The sequence below is a fragment of the Haliotis rubra genome, unplaced genomic scaffold (assembly GCF_003918875.1).
Source record: "Haliotis rubra isolate DU_JTF1 unplaced genomic scaffold, ASM391887v1 Scf757, whole genome shotgun sequence".
NCBI lineage: Eukaryota > Metazoa > Mollusca > Gastropoda > Lepetellida > Haliotidae > Haliotis > Haliotis rubra.
Window position 1 is genome coordinate 391,359 of NW_025767476.1, and position 8,781 is coordinate 400,139.

Sequence of the window (8,781 nt, forward strand, 5' to 3'; positions counted from 1 at the left end):
CCCATCAAAGTTGTAAAGGAGGCCATGTTCTTGGGTTTAATTTTTGCCTCGCATCTAACTTTTCTTCCCCATATCAAGTCCCTAAAGACTAAATGCTTGAAGGCACTTGACTTGTTGAAAGTCGTTTCCAATTCTAAGTGGGGAGGGGATCAAGCTACCCTCCTACAATTATATCGATCATTGGTACGTTCCAAACTTGATTATGGCTCCATCGTTTATGGTGGAGCCTGCAACAGTAATCTAAAACTTTTGGATTCTGTCCACCACCAAGGTCTAAGACTATGTCTTGGTTCCTTTAGAACTTCACCTGTTGACAGCCTTTACGTCGAGGCTGATGAGCCATCCCTTACACAACGCCGTATAAAATTAACTTTACAGTATATTACAAAACTTTATTCCAATGAGTCAAACCCTGCATATAACTGTGTCTTTAATCCACTATATGAAGATCTGTATAACAAGAAGCCTTCTCTTGTTCCGCCTCTTGGTATAAGAGTGAAACCTTTCCTTTCTGCTGCTGGCATTGAGCTAGAACATATAGCTCCTTCCCGTTTTCTTTCTTCTCCGCCTTGGCAATTGGTTAGGCCACAAGTTGATCTAACATTAACTACATTTAAAAAATCAGAGGCACCCATGAAGGGCCACCTCCTCGTGGTGGGTGCTGGGTAACGCCAAGCGCCCTTCAACCCCCCGTTGTGGACCCGGGGGGATATTTGGTCCACCAACCCGTTTGCCGTGGGTTGCGCCCCTGTGTCGGTCGAGGACGGGAGGCTGGTGGTTGAGGGCACTGGTTCCAGGAACAGTGTTCCTTTGCCCAACACACCACTTCGCCCCTTACTTCACCTAGACGGGTGGTTGAATGGGCCCGGTTCAACCAATCGGCTGGTCATGCCGAGCCCTGAGCACTAAAATTTCATTGCTCTATTATTATTTGGCTTGGTTTTTGGAAACATTACTGACTTGTTCGTTTCTCTATGTTATATGATAAATAGATTTTCAAATTTGAAAAATTGCCTAGATGCTGGTGCCAGAAGGCGGTGGCTCATGGGCCAATCCGGTAGGACATATACTTTTCAAGATATATTCCTGCTTGAGTATACCCTCCTAGTATCCTTGGTGCCGTCTGCTGGAGACCCACAGACTTAAGGCATCGTCCCTGTAGACACTCCATGGTGGGTGGGGAGCTGGGAGGGTGAATCATATTTGATATAACCATGGCACCCCCACAAAAAAAACCGTTCGCACGAATCTGATGATTCGTGCTCTTCAGATGATGATATTGTATTATCTCAAAACAACATTGATCATTGGGCACGATTTCTTGTTATGTGTTCCCCTGATGGCAGTCCTCTCAATTCTAAATCCCTTTGCCATCGCAAAGGGCATTGAAGGCTTAGCTGGTGAAGTACAAGAGGTTAAAAAGCTTCGATCGGGACATCTGCTTATCGAATGCAAAAAGCAAATCCAGTCTCAAATTCTACTTTCAACGAAATCACTGGCCAACGTTTCTGTTGAGGTTTCACCTCATAGAACTTTAAACACCTGTAAAGGGATTGTCCGCGATGTTGGGCGATGCCTGTCAGATATGGATGTATGTGATATAATTTCAGAACTACATTCACAAGGTGTTCTTGATGTAAAACGATTTACTAACAAGAAAGACAATGAAATCACAAAAACTAATACCTACTTATTCACATTTGGTGTTCCAACACGTCCCGACTCACTCAAAGCAGGTTATTGTCGTTTAAGGGTCGATGCCTTTATTCCAAATCCTCTAAGGTGCTCCTGTTGTCAAAAGTATGGACATGGCTCTCGATCATGCCGCAACCCAGCTGCCTGCCATAGATGTGGTGGAACATGTGCAGACAGCGCATTATGTGACAAATCCCCTTCTTGTGTCAACTGTTCTGGCAATCATCCTTCTTCATCCAAAGATTGCCCAGCGTGGAAACAACAATCCAAAATTTCCCGAGTCAAGCATGAAAGCAACATCTCTTTCCAAGATGCAAAAAAGATTGTTCTCGCCCAAGAAACACCAGGGCCATCGTATGCTGCTGCTGTTTCCATTTGTTCTCCAGCTCCTAATACAGCTTCTAGAATAATTTCAGTCCATTCAGTAGGTTGTCAGACGGACTTCACATGGACTGAATCCTCTGCTCCAGTATTACTTTCTGCCAAAATCCCAGAAAAACCGTCTCATCGGACATCTGCTTCACAAACAACGATTCAGCCTTCTAAAGGAAAGAAACCCAATGCAAATGTCAATTATTCGAAGCAAACTCAGCGTTCTGATCGTGAACCCAAAGCACAGAAAAATACTGTTTCTCTGTTCAATAAGTTTGGGGTGTTTGAGGACATGGATATTTCCTCTCCTCAGAGCACCCGCTCCCGGAGTCATTCTCCAAAGAAAAAAGACCGTGAGCGGTCTCCTATAACTCCACCATAATGTCTAACCATACATTAGTACAGTGGAATTGTAGAGGTCTTAGGAACAATTTTAATGATTTACAACTCTTAATTCAAGATTTTAAACCATCGGCTATCTGCTTACAAGAAACATACTATAGAGACACTGACAAATTTGATGTGAGGGGGTATACTTCTTATAATGTCTTTTCACCTCCTGGAGCTAAAGCTACTGGAGGTTCTTCAATCCTGATGAAACGTGGTGTCACCCATAGCCCTGTCCCTCTTACTACTCCCCGTCAAGCTGTTGCTGTCCGTGTAACTTTGCACGTTGTTATTACATTGTGTTCTCTGTATCTTCCACCGTCCTCGTCTCTCCAACAGTCTGAACTTCAAGCTCTCTATGACCAACTCCCCAAGCCCTGTATTATCATGGGCGATTTAAATGGACACAATCCTCTTTGGGGTAGTTCTCAGACTAATACAAAGGGGAAGCTCTTGGAAGATTTTATTTCTAATAATAACTTATGTATATTTAATGATGGATCAGCCACTTACTTACATCCTGGATTTGGAACTTATTCTGCACTTGATCTGTCTCTTACAGATCCCAATATTTATAACGAATTTGAATGGTCAGTCCACGTTGACCTGTGTGGAAGTGACCATTTCCCCACAATACTTTCAGCTATTAACCCGACTGTTGATCCACCTGCCACAAGGTGGATTTTAGAAAGGCCAACTGGCCTTTATTTCAAACACTGTGTACTGACAACTTGAAATCTGAATTTTTGTGCAATGCTCTAGATCCAATCCAGTTATTCTCTGATACACTAAAGACTATTGCTGATGAAACCATACCTAAGTCCTCTGCAATTCCTCATATTCGTAAACCATGGTTTAATAATGACTGTAAACAGGCCAGAAAGAATAGGAAAAAGGCAGAAAAATATTTTCGCCGACATCCTACAGTCCATAATTTAGATAGAGTTAAAATTTTAAATGCTAAGGCTCGACGCGAATTTAAACAAAATAAGCGTCAGTCTTGGCGAAACTATGTTTCAAAAATTAATTCCCGCACACCGATGTCAAAGGTGTGGAACATGATTCAACGAATAAAAGGCAAAGGCTCAAAATCTACTGTCCACCATTTGAAGGATGGTGATAATTTATTGACGGATAAGGCTGATATTGCCAATAAGCTTGGTGACACTCTCGCCCAACATTCTTCTTCGTCCAATTATGTCCCCGAATTTCAAACATACCAGAAACAACAGGAGAAGAAGCGACTTAATTTTACGTCGGATAATGGCGAAGACTATAATGAATTATTTTCATTACATGAGCTCCACACTGCCCTTGAGCAAGCTCATGATACGGCAACAGGGGCTGATGATATCCATTATCAGCTCTTGAAGCATTTGCCAGAATCATGTCTGGAAACGCTGCTAAATATCTTTGATACAATATGGACCTCAGGAAATTTCCCCGACTTCCTGGCGTAATGCCATTGTAGTCCCAATTCCAAAACCTGGCCGGGATCATACTGATCCGTCTAATTACAGACCAATCTCTTTAACGAGTTGTGTTTGTAAAACCATGGAACGAATGGTAAATAATAGATTAACATGGTATCTTGAAACCAACAACCTTATAACCAATATTCAATGTGGTTTCAGAAAAAATCGTCGTACCATTGATCATTTGGTACGCTTGGAATCCTTTGTTAAAAATGCCATAGTGAATAAACAACACGCAGTGTCAATTTTCTTTGATCTCGAGAAAGCATACGATACCACCTGGAAGCATGGCATTTTAAAGGATTTACATGATTTTTTGGTTTAAGGCCGTTTACCTCTTTTATATCACAGTTTTTAACAGACAGGCAATTTCAAGTCCGAGTGGGTTCTACCCTGTCTGACCATTACAATCAGGATCAGGGTGTCCCACAAGGCAGTATTTTGTCTGTAACATTGTTTAGTATCAAGATCAACAGTTTATCCAAAGGTTTTAAGTGATTCAATTGATGGATCACTTTTTGTGGATGATTTTAACATTTCTTGTCGCGGTAAGAATATGCATACTATTGAACGGCAAATGCAGTTGTGTTTAAATAAAATACATAAATGGTGTCTTCAAAACGGCTTTAAATTTTCTAAATCAAAAACTAATTGCATACATTTCTGCCGTAAATATAAACCACATAAAGACCCAGAACTGTATTTAAATGGCACTCCCATCAAGGTTGTAAAAGAGGCCAAGTTCTTAGGTCTCATTTTCGACTCCCATTTAACTTTTCTTCCGCATATCAAATCTCTAAAAACTAAATTCATGAAGGCACTAGGCACCCATGAAGGGCCACCTCCTCGTGGTGGGTGCTGGGTAACGCTAAGCGCCCTTCAACCCCCGTTGTGGACCCGGGGGGATATTAGGTCCACCAACCTGTTGGCCGTGGGTTGCGCCCCTGTGTCGGTGGAGGACGGGATTCTGGTGGTTGAGGGCAAGGGCTCCAGGAACAGTGTTCCTTTGCCCAACACACCACTTCGGCCCTTACTTCACCTAGACGGGTGGTTGAACTGGCCCGGTTCAATCAATCGGCTGGTCACGCCGAGCCCTGTGGTATGCATTTTTGCTATGTCTTGACTCGGTATACTTGTTTTGAATACTATCTGTGTTCATAAAGTTATTTAATATTCTTGCCTAGAGCTCATGCCCAGAAGGCGGTGGCTCATGGGCCAATCTGGTTTATCCTCTGGATTAACTGGAGTATATCATTTCTGTAACCCTTTGGTGTCAGTTTGCTGGAACACCGCATACGTATGACATCGCTCTTGTTGGCGCTCCATGGTGGGCAGGGACCAGATTTGATGAACCATTATACAATTCACTATGGGTAAACAAAATCCAAAAAAACCAAAACGGCAACTTTCCGAATCCGATTCTGAGCTTGACTCTGATGAAGATGATGTGGTTACTAAACTGCTATATTCTGAAAGGGATACTTGGCCACGCTTTTTGTTCTGGAAGCAAAGGGTGACCGAACACTTGCTTCCTATTCACCATTTTTGTTAGAAAAGGGATTACAAGGTAAAGCAGGTGAGTTGAAAAACGTTACCAAATTACGGTCTGGAGGTCTTTTAGTTGAATGTGTCAGGAAATCGCAGGCAATTAACCTCATGACGTCAACCAAATTAGCTGACATTCCAATTACATGTTCAGCACACAAGACCCTTAACTTTTCCAAAGGTCTCATCCGTGACAGAGACCGAAGTCTCGCAGATGAATCTGTTGAAGACATTGTATCTCAGCTTAGAAGTCAAGGTGTCCTTGAGGCCAAACGATTTACATATCGTAAAGATGATCGTGTATTCCCGTCCAACACATATCTTTTGACTTTTGACACCCCGGTTCTGCCAACTTCTATTAAGGTTGGATGTTTTTCCATGAGGGTGGATCTCTTTATCCCACGCCCTACTCGTTGTTTTAATTGTCAAAAGTTTGGTCATGGGCAAAATTCGTGTAGGAATAAATTAGCTTGTTTCAGATGTGGAGAACCTGATCATGATGGCAAAATATGTACAAACACCATCAAGTGCTTACATTGCAAAGGTGAACATATGGCATCTTCAACAGACTGTCCTGTGTGGAAATATGAAGCCACTGTACAGAAATTAAAAACTGAGAAACGACTCAGTTATGTCGATGCGAGGAAAGAAGCCAGACTACTTGCACCTGATCCAACACGTCCATCATATGCTTCAGCAGCGAAAAAGGTAACAACTGCATCTATTCTCTGTCAGACGGACCTTACTTGGGTGAAATCTGAACATCCAAAATCCCTCTCAGAAATTGAACTAAATACAGTAAGTTCCAAACCGGCCACAGATCCAGATAAGTCACCAATAAAGCAAAGAGGAACATCTTCAACACAAACAGAGTCAAATCAAAACAAATCGTCAAAATCTACTAAAGTGGACATAAAGAAAAAACAGATTCAATCTGACAGATTGCCAAAGGCATTAAAAGACACGGTGCAATTCCATAATAAATATGGATTGCTTGAAGATATGGATACTGAAGTATCCACATGTGTGAGCGCTGGTGGCCATACGCGTGGTCACTCACCGAAAAAGAAAGGTAGAGCAGTATCTCCTGTTATTGCTCCTTAGATAATTACACCGCCATGAGCCATTCCCCTAATCTAGTACAATGGAATTGCAGAGGACTTGAAAATAACTTTAATGAACTACAGTTGTTAGTTCAAGACTTTAAACCGTCGGCAATATGTCTCCAAGAGACGTATCTTAAACATACTGATACATTTGATTTACGGCAGTATAGCTGTTATCATTCATTTTTCCTCCAGGAGATAGAGCGACTGGAGGTTCGACTATATTGGTTAGACATAACATCATTCATAGTGATGTTCACCTGAATACCAATCTCCAAGCCATAGCTATTCGCCTCAGCCTGCACATTGCGTTTACTCTATGCTCTTTGTACATTCCACCCTCATCTGCCCTTCGACAAACTGATCTTCAGAATCTCTATGATCAGCTACCAAAGCCCTGTATCATCATGGGCGATTTGAACGGGCACAACCCTCTATGGGGAAGTACAAGTACAAACAATAAAGGCAAGATTATTGAGGATTTTATATCTGATAACAACTTGTGTGTTTTTAATGACGACTCAAACACCTATTTACATCCTGGTACAGGAACTTATTCTACACTTGATCTGTCCTTGCTGATTCAAATGTCTACAACGAATTTGAATGGTATGTTCATGATGACCTTTGCGGAAGTGACCACTTCCCAACTGTCCTAAAATCAATCAAACCAGATGATGACCCACCTTTATCACGATGGAATTTTAATAAGGCCAATTGGTCTTTGTATGGAACATTGTGTATGGAAAAATTAATGCCGGAAAATTTTATAAATGTATCAGATCCGATAGAGTTGTTTTCAGCTCAGTTAAATGAAATTGCTGACCAGTCAATTCCTAAGTCCTCTGCAATTCCTCACATTCGTAAACCATGGTTCAACAATGAATGTAAACAAGCAAGAAAGTGTAGGAAGAAAGCAGAAAAATACTTCCGCAGACATCCTACAGTTCATAACTTAAATAATGTTAAAATTACTAGTGCCAAGGCACGGCGAGCTTATAAACAAAACAAACGCCAGTCTTGGAGGAAATATGTTTCCAACATTAATTCGCGCACACCCATGTCTAAGGTGTGGAATATGGTCCAGCGAATAAAAGGCAAAGGCTCCAAGTCTTCTGTTAAACATCTTAAAGAAGGTGATAAATTGATAACTGGTAAGTGTGATATTGCCAATAAAATTGGTGAAACTCTTTCCAGAAATTCTTCATCATCAAATTATATCCCTGAATTTCAGAAATATAAAAATCGACAAGAAAAAAAAAGAATTAATTTTGACTCTAATAACGGTGAAGATTATAATGAAATATTTTCATTGCATGAGCTACGTACTGCTCTCGAGCAAGCTCATGATACTGCAACTGGTGAAGACAACATTCATTACCAGTTACTGAAACATTTGCCTGATTCATGTCTTTTGACACTTTTGGGAATATTTGACCATATTTGGATTTCAGGAAATTTTCCTCCTTCGTGGCACAATGCCATTGTAATCCCCATACCAAAACCTGGCAGGGATCATACAGATCCCTCAAATTACCGCCCTATATCATTAACCAGTTGCGTTTGTAAAACCATGGAACGAATGGTAAACAATAGATTAGTCTGGTATTTGGAAACGAATAATCTTATCACAGATATTCAATGTGGTTTCCGAAAAAACCGAAGTACTATTGATCATTTAGTACGACTAGAATCCTATGTTAAGAATGCTCTTGTAAATAAACAACATGTAGTATCAATTTTCTTCGATCTGGAGAAAGCATATGATACTACTTGGAAGCACGGAATTTTGAAGGATTTACATGATTTCGGTTTGAGAGGTCGTTTACCTCTTTTTATATCACAGTTTTTAAGAGACAGGCAGTTTCAAGTCCGAGTGGGTTCAACCCTGTCTGATCATTATAATCAGGATCAGGGTGTCCCACAAGGCAGTATTTTGTCTGTCACTTTATTTAGTGTTAAAATAAATAGTCTTTCTAAAGTTTTAAATGATGCAGTTGATGGATCCCTTTTCGTGGATGATTTTAATGTTTCTTGTTGTGGTAAAAATATGCATACAATAGAGAGGCAGTTACAATTATGTCTTAATAAAATTCATAAATGGTGTCTTGAAAACGGCTTTAAATTTTCTAAATTAAAAACTAATTGTCTACACTTCTGTAGAAAATATAAGCCTCATAAAGACCCAGAACTGTTTTTAA